Source organism: Crocodylus porosus, unplaced genomic scaffold (assembly GCF_001723895.1).
Source record: "Crocodylus porosus isolate Cpor-Errol unplaced genomic scaffold, CroPor_comp1, whole genome shotgun sequence".
Taxonomy (NCBI): domain Eukaryota; kingdom Metazoa; phylum Chordata; order Crocodylia; family Crocodylidae; genus Crocodylus; species Crocodylus porosus.
The window spans coordinates 7315177-7328513 of NW_017728914.1; the positions used below are offsets into that span (position 1 = coordinate 7315177).

At 42.8% G+C, this 13337-nt stretch overlaps 1 protein-coding gene across 4 annotated transcripts in view; it reads right to left on the reverse strand.

Moving 5' to 3' along the window:
• Positions 1-13337, reverse strand: part of KCNIP1 (potassium voltage-gated channel interacting protein 1) — a 646400-nt gene that overhangs the window by 19769 nt on the left and 613294 nt on the right. The window lies entirely within an intron of this gene.

A 13337-nucleotide genomic window follows, 5' to 3' on the forward strand; every position in this document is an offset into this window, starting at 1 on the left:
CTGGCCTGGGCCAATGGGGCAAGGGGGCTCTGTTCCCTACCTCCTCTGCCCCCAGCTCTTGCCACAGCAAAGCCCATCTGGCAGCTGCTTGCTGCAACTGTCAAGAGGCTCAGGTGGGGGGAAGGAGGTCCTCCCTGCCTCTTAGGGATTGAGGGGAGCTAGGCTTGACGCATGAGGTGGGGGGCACTTGCTTCCCCCACCTCCTGCCCAAGGCTATTGACAGGTGCAGCACACAGCTGCCAGAGGGGCTGGGGAGAGGGCTGATATGGCAGGCTCCTGGAAGGCTGCTGGAGTACCCGCATCTACTGGCTAGTGCCAGTGCAGGCTGGTTCAAGCCCTCGGGTGAACATCTGTCAGGTTCAGTGGCACTTTAACTCATGATAGCATACCCCAACAGGTTGCCTAAATGCCTGTAGGCACTCTACAAGTTACCCACCCCAGAATGCCCTTTATAGCATACTGGTTAAGACATTCCCCTAGAAAGGAAGCTGAGTGGTTTCAAGTCCTCTCATACAAAGGAAAGATTTGAACTCAACTCTCATATCCTAGGTCAATGCCAGAGCTACTAGGCAATGGGATCAGCATCTCTGTTGTGAATCTAGCTATATTTTTAGAAACTTTTCTGCACATTTAGGTGAAACTCATTATTAATTTCAACTTAAATACTAACTATATGCCAGAAAATCCCACAAAACCAAAAAACAAACCAAGAAAACCCAGCCTAACTCTAATTACAAGATCCAGTATTAGAAGGCAGGTGGTTTTGATTTCTGATTCTGTATTCAGACTGTGCAGCCTCTGATTTCTGTGACTGCTGCTGGCGTTCTTTGGATTGCGTCATTGTGCTCTGAGAACTGAGCTAAATAAACACATCATGATATTTCTGCCACAGCTGGATTAAAAAAAGTATACTTTCTCACACTTGCGAAACAGACTCCAGTTAGGTCTTGACTATGCAGTTATTTCTCAACCACAGAGAATTAATTTGTTTGACCAATGTCTAATAAGACTTGCTGTTATTCTCCTGGATTGTATCCTTAACTAGGATTTGACCCATAACATTATGTTGGAAAATAAATACGCTTTGCCTGGCTAAGAACAAGGGGCATGTATGCGCAACACTTTAAAGTGGGCTAAATGCTTTTGTACTGCTTTAATGGCATCGGTGTTTGCACTTATTGGCAGTGTATTGCACATTAATTGCAGCCGCTGTAGCAAATTAGGTGGCGTAACGTGCCTTAAATGACTTGAGGTGTAGCAAACTCAAACTCCTCCAAAGAGTTTTAGTTTGCTGCCCTACAGCCATGGAGCGAAGCCCTGCAAGCAGCCTCTCAGCAGCCTGAGAAGGCAGGCTCCGCCCAAGGCAAGTGGCAAGCCTGATCTTTTTTTTGCGTCCCCCTGGAGCCTGCTTGATCTGCGTGGGGCCTGGTGCTTCCTTCCATGGCTGTGGTGCCTGCTGGGACTGCCTAAGCCAGGCGCCTGTGGGTGGGTGCCACCTTGGGGGGGGGGCTGCCAGGGAGGGAAGCACAACCCCCACCACAGCCCAGGGACCGCTCCACCCACCAGCAGCTTGCCCTCCCCTCCCTGCTGATGGAGAGGCAGATAAGTCAGCATGGTGTGTATATGACATGGGGGTTTAAAGGGCCCTAAATTGAAGGTGATTTTAAAAACCCACCACTTCAGTTTAGGGCCTCCATTTTGTCTGCACACACCCCTGGTTACTCAAAGTTGATCCAAGCTGGACAAAAGCTTTGCAAACCTGGACTGAGTTTTGAGCTCAGGTGATTTATAGGCTGTCAATTTTCTGTTGCCATGAAAAAGAAAATGCATGTTTTAAAAATGAAAAGTTTCTAGCATTTTAGTTTGTCAAGAAATTTTCACTCTTAACTCATTCTCCCTTTAGTCAGTACAATGCTCTTCTCCCTCCTCTGCACAAAGACAAAATAAACTCCTTTCATCTTAATGGATCATGAACTTCAAAGCCTGTTTCTGGCCATAATCACTTGTTTTTTTCAAAAAAAGAAGTTTATTTAAAAATAAAAGCACAAGCATCTAGCTTGTGACCCATTAAAATGCTCTGGAATTCAACTATAAAACTCTTTATGTTGCTATCTAACAATACAGTTAATGGTACTTTGCATTGTGAAGGGAAATGTATTGTATATTTAAGCAGTTTAGTTACCATTTATCTGCTCTAGGAGTCTTTGCTGTTTTGCATCTGTGTGTGTAGGGATCCCAAATTCCAAACATTTAAACTATTTTCTGTTCCATTTTCCTACCACAGTTTTTTCTGGCTAAACCAATTCTGAATTATTCCTTCTGAAAATATGGGATAACAATAATGCAATTCCCTCTGGGGATGACTATATTCTGCAAGGCACAGCACAACATTTTGAGGCAGAAAAACCAAAGCCATGTCTCAGCAACCTAGGACTGGAAGAAGCCTCCCTCGGGCTCATCAAGGTCCAGTCCACTGATGTTGCAGCAACTGTGCCATATGGAATCATAGAAAATTAGGGTGGGAAGGGACCTCAGGAGGTCATCTAGTCCAGCAACCCCCCTGCTCAAAGCAGAACTATCGCCGACTAGATCACTGCAGCCAGGGCTTCGTGAACTGGGCCTCAAGGATGAAATTCCACCACCTCTCTGGGTAAATCATTCCAGTGCTTCACCACCTTCCTCCCATGGGTATTGTTCGGACTGTGATGTCTAAATTCTACTTTCCAAAAAGAAAAAAGTGTGCTAAAACCTTCCTTCAGTGCTTGAAGGAAAAGGCAATCCTGTGCTTTCATTTAATTTTCTATTACTGAGGAAAGCTAGACTAGCTGTCATATCTGGAAAGGTTACCACTGAAAGGATATATCTGTGCTGCAAATCTGAGGTGTTACTTCATGGATTTCAGTTGAGTCTAGTCACTCAGATGCCTATTCATGGTCCTACACACGCTTGTAAAGACTGTGCTGAAACCTGTGTTGTCTCTCTTGCACTAGCTTGATGAAAACGTGCTTTAGTGGGTCTACCAAAGCTGTAAACACATCTGGTTGAAGAATAGAGGCACTCAAAGACAGACAGATTTTTTTGGGTAGTGTTATGTAAGGTGGAAACATACACTGTCTGATGTCTCATCCCTACTTATTTGTACCATATATGGTAGCACAAATACTGAGCAAACAGACATCACACCTGTTGTGCCACATGAAAGGAAAATCAGTGGTGCAACAAAAGCTAATAATAGACTGAGACTTTATTGCAGCAGACTTGCCACGCTGGGTAGGTACTCTGGAGACTTGAGGGGCACTCAAACCCACAGAGCACTTGCCCACTTTCCCCCAGTTACAGGGGCATCCTAGGAAATCTCAGGGTACTTCCCCATAAGTAGGGAAAGCAGGGAGATTACATCAAGGGATGATATGTTTCACCCAGTGAAGCGGATCAGCTGTGCCATGACAAAACATCCACTTCATTTGGCAATATCTATTTCTAGACAAGGGTGGTTTACAGATGTAACCCCCCCAACAAAACAAAACAACACAAAACAACACAACACAACACTTTAGGCTCAGTGTGTCCTCATGTCAAGCCCAGTGCATGCCCAGATGTAGCATCATGTTAGTTGGACCTGACTCACCCAATGTCTATATAGATTGGTCGCTTCAGTGGGGCTGTTTTGGTGCTTTTAGCTAATAGCTGATTGAATCAGCTATTAGATAAAAGTGACAAAATCCCTGCTGAACTGCATGATCTATACAGATGCTGTGGAGCCAGGTCAAACTAACATGCTGCCTCTTCCGGTAAAGTGCTAGGTTTTTTTCCCCACATCTGTCAGCAGTCATATTGTCTAATTACTTTTGGGTCATATTTGAGGCCTGGGATCAAGTAATTTTGAAATGGAACCACAGAGAGCTGAGACGCACATGCAAGCCCAGGATTCATTTATCTCCAGAGTGTTTTTAGATATCTATAAAAAAAAAAACAGTACTTTGATATAGCAGCCTACTCTATGCAAAGTATACACATTTCCTGATATTACATGCTGACAAAGTACCTGTGTAAACCAAAGAAAAAGGGGGCATTTGAACTAGTGGACTGAATCAATTAGATCAAATTATTTTGCTAGGGGCAAGACAGGAGCACCAAGTGTACCAAAAAAGGGGCCTAGGACAAAGATAATTATCTTCTGAATTAAGGCACAAGTTCAGAGTATCTTGTTTTCTCTCTCTTACCCAAAATAAATCTTAGTCTAGTTTGGCCAGTTTCTGAATGTAAGGATATAAGTAGTTTGGACAGGTTTCAATTAAACCAATACAGAAATAAAATGGCTTTGACAGACCCTGAAATTATTCTTTAGTTATGTCTGCTTGGCTTGACAGTTGTCTTCCTACTAATTCACCTCAAGTGTCACAAAATTCACACTCAAACTCAGCATTGCCGTCTCATCCTCTGAAGTGGTAAGTGATTCCAATCCTTTCCAATAGAAATGCTCAGCACCTTGAAGATTAAGGCCTCTAGTAAAAGGAGAAATCTCCTTGCCTCTCACATAGTTTCACAGCTGGACTATCACAGCGACAGCATCACTCTTACGCTACCCATTAAAAAAAAAACAAAGCCAAACAACTTACCCAACTTTAATGGCATGAAAATCAAGCCCCTGTATTTTCCTTTCTGAAGCAATAATTGTTCAGCTTCTAAACACACCTACTATAGGACAGATTTCCTGGTTAGACCAGCATCTTCTAAATACTAAAAAAGTTATTTTTTTGTTTTGCTTTACAAAACAGCCACTTGGGAGTCCCCTTTAAAAAGAAATGGCTGCTGTTTGTGGCTCCTTTTCCTGTTGTTGTGCTATTTTAATATTTTTGAAGCCAGTTGGCATAATTTAAATATGTTGCTCTAGCACAGGATGCCTATACATGATCAAACTTGATTAATTGAGTCTGCTGGAGCATGTTAATTACTGTTTCATGTATCAGTGTCCTTGTACTTCAAAATGTAGGTGGGGGTTCTCGTTCAATGAGCTTTAGATAAATTACCCCCGCCACCATTTTGAAGCTCAGGAAAGCTGATACACAAGATACTCCAGGTGCTCTAATTAGAGCATCTCTTGGAGAACTGGTTTAATTAGAGTGCCCCCCCGCCTTTCCCAGAACATATGTATAAATGCCCCAAATGTCTAGCCTCCCCACCACGTTCTTTTCTGTATTACTAAAGATAGAGTGGCTTCAAGCCTATTATTAAATGCCTGAAGATAGGAAAAACTCAGGTCCAGGTTTCAGAATCAGTCTTGCTCTAGTGATTCAACAGAGAAGTTTTCCTGTGAGCAATTCAGTCAAGGTAAAATGTTCAAACATGGTATTTAAAATTGCACTTGCAACTTTATACACATATCTTTGGCACATTCCAGTCCCACCACCAAAACATTTTGTACACACATAGAAGCACTTGTTCACACATATCTTGATTTACTCATTTAACCAGTCTGCTCTGTTCCTGTCCCAGTCACTAGCTTTCTAGTGGCAGTATAGACAGGAGGGGCGGGGGCCGCTTGCTGCTTGGATTGTTCCCTTACTGTCCAGATTGGCTGATGTCACTCTATGCCACTGGGATCACTCCCTTGTTGCCAAGGTTGGCTTGTGCTACCCTGCACCACCACGATCACTGCCTCCTCTTCGCTGCCCATGCCGCTTGGATCGTTGGACCACTGCTTGTAGGATCGCAGGGGCTGATCTGAGGAGCATGGGTTGATCCAAACAGTGCAGGGTGGTGGGGGCTCCTACCTTCCTCCTTGCCTGCACTCCTTCTCCCTTTTCACGTCCCCTTTTCCCACTTCTCCTCCCATTCCCCCACATTTCCCCTCTCCTGCAGCTGCCCCCAGCTGTCAGTCTAGGGCAGTGGTAGGCAATTATTTGGGCCTTCAGGTCACATAGGGAGTTTTGGGGAGCTGTTGCAGGTTGGATCAGCATCCCCACAGCAACAGCTCATTAAACCTCCCTATGTGAGATGTGGCTGTGGGCGGGTGGGGAGCTGGTGTGGGCAGGAAGCAGCTTCAGCAGGGCTACTACCAGTACTCCCTCTGTGCCGCCCTTCTACCGTGAGGAGGATATGGAGCTGCAGTCTGAATTCAGCAGCAGCCTGGGTACAGAGGTGGTGGTGGCAGCTGATCAGAAACTGCTGTTGGGGGTGGGAAAAAAGTGGGACCTGGTGGTTGGTGTGGCTGCCTCCCCCTCACTGCTGTACAGCCCTTTTCACTGCTGCCACCCAGAGTCCATGCTGGGGCTGCCCTGTGGCTCCTCCCCACTGCCACCACTGCTCGACCAGGCGTGAGGACCTGGGGTACTCTGGAGGGGGCACTAATGGTGGTGGTGGTGACAGGAAGAAGCTACAGGGCAGTCCTGGCACAGGTTTCTCACAGATGGCAGCAGCGAGAAGATCCTGGCAGTAGTGAGGGGAGGCGGTTGCACCCACTGCTAGGTCCTGCTTTCTTCCCAGGCCCAGCGCTTCTGTCCAGCCACCACTACTGCCACTCATCATGACTGAGGTGGGCAGGTCCAGAGCAGGCACTGTAGGGACCCTCATCCCCTGTATGGGGTGGGCTGGGGCTGTGGTTGTGTGTTAACCGTGGGGCTAAAGTCCTGCTTGTGCAATTCCTAGGCAGTCTCCACGGGGCCAGGGCTGGCGGTGGCAGCAGTCAGGAGTTGCCATGGCCAGGGCTGCCAGGAAATGGAGTCCAGATGTGGAGTTACCCCAGCTCCGTTGTGTGCCTGAGCACAGTAGGATGCACCATGGGCCAGATAGCACCTGGGCCAGGTAGGACTGAGGACTCATTGCAGGATGAACAAAGTCCCAGTGTGGGCCAGATTCAGCCCACAGACTGTATTTTGCCCACCCCTGGTCTAGGGCATAAGGGTCTGGGAGGTTACCTAGTCCACATAGGGAGGGCTGGGAGCAGTGCCTCCTGGGATACTGGAGGACCACAAATTGCTGTTATTAGCTTTATGGAGCAGAGTGATGTTACTGCATCATGAGCCACCTAATGCCAGTTGAAGATCATCTTTGTCTGAAGAGGATTAACTCTGAGATACTCAGAGGGTACTTAGTTCATGTTTTACTGTCTTAGCATATGGATGCTCCTGTCTTTAGAGCATTTAATGTGTTTGAAAGGTAATGTGCAACTAAGTTATGCACCCTTTCTTGTTTTCAACCACACTACAATGTCTTTTGCAACAATGGGCACATCTACATGAGACAGAATAATGCTCATTAACCTAATTTAAGGCACATAACGAGCTTGTGTCAACATGTGCATGCCCTTAGTGCACATTAAAAATGGTGAAATCAGGCTAGTTGCACCTAAGTTTGATACCTGCAAATGCAGATATCAAATTCCGGTGCAATTAGTTAAAGTGCATTAACACACGTGTAGGTATGACCTGGCACAAACTTTAGTGCTGGGTCTGCCCAGCCACTAGGGGCACATGGCAAGGCTGCAGGGACCTGGAGCTAATTTTAGTGCTAAGTTGCTGCACATATAGACACTTGCCACAAATCGCTTAATGCACATTAGCTTAATGTGTATTAAATTTAGTTGCACTTAAATGCACATGTAGATGCACTCAATGAGTTTCAAAAGCTGAATATATTATGTAAAGATGGATTTCCTTTCACTTCATTTAAAAAAAAAATGTCTCTGCTGTCCATTTCGCTAAGTGGCACCCTGCTTCAATAGGAAGAAAATTTTAGAATAATTAAAAAATGCAGACTGATCATTTTCACTGAACTTCTCACAACACTTAATGCTTTTATGAAGAATCTCCATTAAACTTTCCATGTTGTATAATCTTAGCTTGTCCAATTAGGACAAGTAACTGACTGTAATGCTGCTTTTAGAGACTTAGAAGATCAATCCAGAAAAATGCACCACTACATTGTGTGTCCTTGCTGTGTTGACTCTTCTGTAAGCTAGCTGCTCTTGATGTAACAGCAGTTCTGGACTGTATGCATGATTAAACTTTCTGAATTTCCACATGAGTATTTTGTCTTCTGATGCTCCATCTGGAAGATATGTGAGGCTTTGAATCCAGCCTTAAGGAGTGCTGCAGAAAGGCACTTCTGACATTGATCAACCCGTTTCAGCTTTCTGTAACTGGATTGGTTTCAGACACATATGCTGGTACCAATTCATTTGCACTTAATTGATCACAATTTTGTTTTATAAGTGCCAAATAGTGCTCAAGAGGCCTAATTAGTGCTACAGTTTGACTTAATATAGCTGGCTCAAAAGACATATCTCTTGTAATGCAAAGCAGATATGTCCAGTGTTCATTTTAAATTTCACAGAAAGCAGCAAAAGTTTATCTATGCAAATATATTTTTAAGCAGTTTAAATGCACTATCCTTTCCCAATGCTTTGAATAAGATTTGCCTTAAAGACAGTGGGAGTTAACATGAACTTCCATAGCACTGGCTTCACTTTTAGATAAATATTACTATCTAAAGAGAGGATCTTTCTTTATAGCAAAACAAGGTTTTGAATTAATGGGAGATGGGGAAAGTGGGCATTGGGGGAAGGTGCTTATTTTTGTCTTTTCTTTACTATATTGACACAAAATCCACAACATGCTGAGCCTAGGACATGATTAATACAGGTCATCTACCTTTTCTTTAACATTATAGACCAAATCCATTAGCCACTACCACTACCGCTATGACTGTGCTAACACATTAAGGTCCCACACAAAAGATAAACACATCTTGAGCAGAAGTTCTGTTTTTTGTGTTTTATGCAACTTTATGCAAAATTCTTTACAGTAAATAACTGTTTTCTCAAACTGCCCTGTTCACTTCAGAATCAGAGCAGTATTTACAGAAGCATTAGGCTTCTCAGGTTCATGTAATCAATTCCAAAGAAAGTAAGCACCTAGTAGCACGAGACACATGAATAGAAGAGGCATGGAGCCTAGTGCCGTTCTAATGAAGATGAAGATGTTACTATTATATACTATAATACTACTGATAAATATACCAAGCACTATCTTAGAAATGGCTGTTAGGGAATTTTTGCCTCCCCATGCAGTACTCATTATAAGGAGCCTGTTTCAGAACTAACTTATCTTCTAATTTCCACCAAAATTAACTCATGAGGAATTTATATCTATTTGTATCAATGTTGCCTTTCAGTTTGTGCTTACATTGTTCTTTCTCCTTTATGCTGTATTTATAGACAACAAATATATCCCCTGTCATCTTTTATTTTGCTAGGCTAAGCAAGACAATATCTTTCTTTTTTTTTTTTTAGTTTGCATCTGAGGCCAAATTAGCCAAAACTAATTCCAAATCCAAGAGTCCAGAATCATAAGTGGCCCTACTACTGGCAAACATCCTCCACTCACACCTAGGGCTTCAGATGTTTCCAAATCCTTTGGTGGGTATCCTACTTGCATGCCCAAGCCCGGAGGCTTGGGGTTTGGATGTCCCTGAGTTTTGCTTGCCCTTAGCCATAAGGCCCTCAGAGCAAGCAAGGAAGGAGCCAATATCTTTCAATTTCCTTTTGCAAAAAGGTTCTCCACTCCCCTGAATATCCTAGTATTCCCTTCTCTGCACCTGCCCCAGTTTGGCCTCATTCCTTTTCAATGTAGGTGACCAAAAGGTGGTTTCCCTTACTATGGGTCTTACCATTCTCTTTAATGTTGGCTACATGTTCCTTAATGGGGTGTATCAGTGGTCTACCAGAGACAGCAAATTTCTGTTGTTTCTAGTCCCAATTTAGTTGAAGACCCAGAGCTTTATGTAAAGTGTTTTCAACTATAATAACAAGGCATAACCATGTAAATTAAATAGTGGCTCCTCAGTTGATTAAGAGACTGTGATTGTACAAGCAAGATTGAGAAGAAAGACCATATTCCCTCTAGGGTTTTGAATCTCCAGATGGCACTGTAATACCATCCCAAAAAGCAGATGGCTCAATATTACAGAAGATACGGTAACAGCTGAATCAGTGTGCCTTCTGTGTATAATTACCAATCCCATTGCAATGATGATTTATAGGATGCAAAATTCCATGCATTCATTTTGATTTATATCTGAAATATTAAAATCTTAGCAGCAGAACAAAAACATAGCCTTAATATTGCTTTGTCCTAAAAATCCAACATAAAGCAAGATCTTGGCAGCATTGTGATTAATTGTAAGATCTTCAATGCAGATGAACTTAGAAAATGGCCTAGGTTGCAAGTTAAATGAACTTTGGTAGTCATTATTCCTGCCCTGACTGCTCATTTATTTATACTGAGAAGCAATAACACGATTAGGATAGCACAGGGGCCAGTGCCAGATGTATTGACAGAGCTGCCAACAGGAAATCTGCAATAACATGGACACATTACATTATATTCTTCTCAGAGAGAGAGAAGCATAAAATTCAGCGAAGATCTATATAAGGGATACACACAGATTTCACGCCAAGTATAAAAAAAAATTTCAGAGTCCCTTAGACTTATAAAACAATTCCTGACCTGCTATGGCCAATATTGGATAAAATGTTTTATAATATATTTAGAATGAACCTAGAATATATATGTAATGAAATAAACTACACAGAAAAAAATGCTGGAAAAAGGAATTTGCCTGCTGAACTCCACAGGAAATTAAGATTTATTCATGTCTTTTGTCTAGTAAGAAGTATGTCCCTTGCTCTCTGATGCAGCTGTCTGCAAACAAGTGGGAGAGGGCCTGGTGAAGTTTGGCTACCTGTTGCCCAGATCTGTGGGGTAAGGGAAATAAGAGGTGCCTTTTTAAAGGTTGCAGTAAATTGTTTCTACACCTTTGAGAGCAAAACAGAAGAAACCGTGCCTTAAATAATTGTCTCTGAGATGCACTCTTCTCAGGGCTACTGCTTGGGTGAGGCGGCACTTCAAGGTTGTATCTGAAGGCACAGAGATCTATGAGATCCCAGTCCCATTTTGTTATTTTATGCCAGCACGTAGGCTTTGCAAATAATTTCCACAGGACATGAAGATTAAGAGACATTATTAATACAGCCAAATTCTCTGCTGAACAAAGCTGAGATGGGCAGGGTCTAAGCCACATGGTCCACTGAATATACACTTTATATTACATTTTTGAAGGGTTATTTTTTTCTCGAAAACTCAATAAAAGATCTAATATTATAGTTCAGCAGGCTCCACAGAAATTCACTATTAATAATATTACACTTCAAATTAAACGAGAACTCAGACATAGTAGAAAGGGGGGAAAGGTGGATGAAGATGACAGCATATACTCAAAGCATATCACAAAATACAGCATTAAAATAGCATGAAAAAAGTTGAGACATTAATAAAAGTATCAGTCTAATGCAGAGTAAAATTTGCTGGACTTGGTGGCTCAACTGTCTACTGGTGTGGTTTCCACTGACTCTGACTACATCCTCAATCCAAGGAGTATCAGTGTTTTGACGATACATATTTCAGAATTTCCTTGCCATGGTAAATGTAAACTTCTCACCCTGATTCAGGAGGAAAGCAAACTTCAAAATGTGGGCGTCTCCTAAGCAAGGGAAATTCAACAGATTTTGTATATGTAAATAAGACACTAGCTGCTTAATGCAAAGTTCTGACCAGAGGATCTCTATGAGCTGTACCTCTGCTTCAGTTCTTAGAGCAGAGACTATCTCTTGCTGTGTGGTTATATCGTCCCTATCACAAAGGAGCCTTCATCCCATCTTGGGCTTCTTAGGTGTAATCTAACACAAATACTAACTTATCTTATGGTGCATCCACATCTTGAACACTGTGCAGTTATGCTCCCCATGTCTCAAGAAAGGATGTAGTAGAACAGGAAAAGGTACAGAGAAGGGGAACCACGGTGATTAGAACATGGAGCAGTTGCCATACCAGGGGAGACTAAGAAGCCTAAGACTCTTCAGTTTGGAAAGGAGAAGGCTGAGGGGGAATAAAATCATGAGGTCTATAAAATCATGAAGGGTATACAGCAAGTGAGTAGCGAACTGCTCTTCACCAACTCCTGGAAAACCAAAACCAAGGAGTACCTGCTGAAATTAGTAAGTGACAGGTTTAAAACTAACAGGAGAAAGTACTCTTGTATGCAATGCATTGTTAACGTGTGGAATTCATTGTCACAGGACGTGGTGGAGGCAGATGGCATTGCCCAGTTCAGAAAGGGACTAGATAAATTAATGGATAAATCTATTAATGGATATTGAACAGAATGGCTGGTGATGTTTTCTTTGGTATCTCTAAACCCATTGTAGTGGATGCCAGGGAGGATATTGAATAGGGGATGGATCACTCTAGATCTGTCTGGTTCAGTCCTATACCTCTATAGTATCTGTCCTTGTCATTATTGGAGCAGGTCTATTTGTTGTGCCATAGAGTCATGAGCTAGGCCCATCATGAATTGCTATAAGCCACCCTTAATAAGGGAAGCCAATCAACTTATTATGTGGGATAAATAAAAATAAAACAGGAATAGGAGTGAATTCATACTTTAATAACAACAGAGCTGGAAGGGAACACTGAGCAGAGCGCACTAGCCAGCTCCCACTGCCCCACAAATGAGTTGAGAGAGCCTGTGGACACCGACGAGTGAAACTCTGCCTGGAGATGTGAGTGGAGGAGTCACAGGAAGACAGCCCCACCATTGCCTGGGTTCTTCCCAGCCAGAACCTCCTTCCTGGTCTTACAGAAGGCCAGCTTGGCCAGAGTCAGGAGGTGGTTGACCAGGAGATCATAGGGCTTGATGAGGCTCAGCAGGACCTCTGGAGGAGGTGGAAGAAAGGTGCAACCTGATGCATGTGAAGTAGGTGTGTGCCAAGGTCTCCAGGGAAAGGGGCAGTGTTAGGGGTGTCCATAAAGTACACCAGATGCACATCTGTGGGGACACTGGACTAGACGGACCATTGCTTTGACTTACTATAGCAGTTCTTATTTTATTATCTTAATAGTAACAATCTAATGGTCTAGGCTCAGGTATTATGCTTGAACATACAATTGTTTGCTATTTTAATAGAAGAGGAAAAATTAAATTCTGCATGTGGTCCATACATTTATCAATATCTCATTTCACCTAGGAATGAAGCTTTGGGCTCAGATATTTATGGTTTCTTGTGACACATCTTTCAGATCATCAGAGCTATGTTTGCCCAGTGAAAACAAAACAAACATGGCAAGACTAATTATGACTAAGCCCACATTTGAATATCAATCAGTGACTGACTGTGATCAACCCAAAGGGTTAAAATAAATAAATAAATAATGAAAAATATCACCACATGATCTTGAATTAAAGGTACATTTGAGAAAAACACCCATGTGCTTACTGAC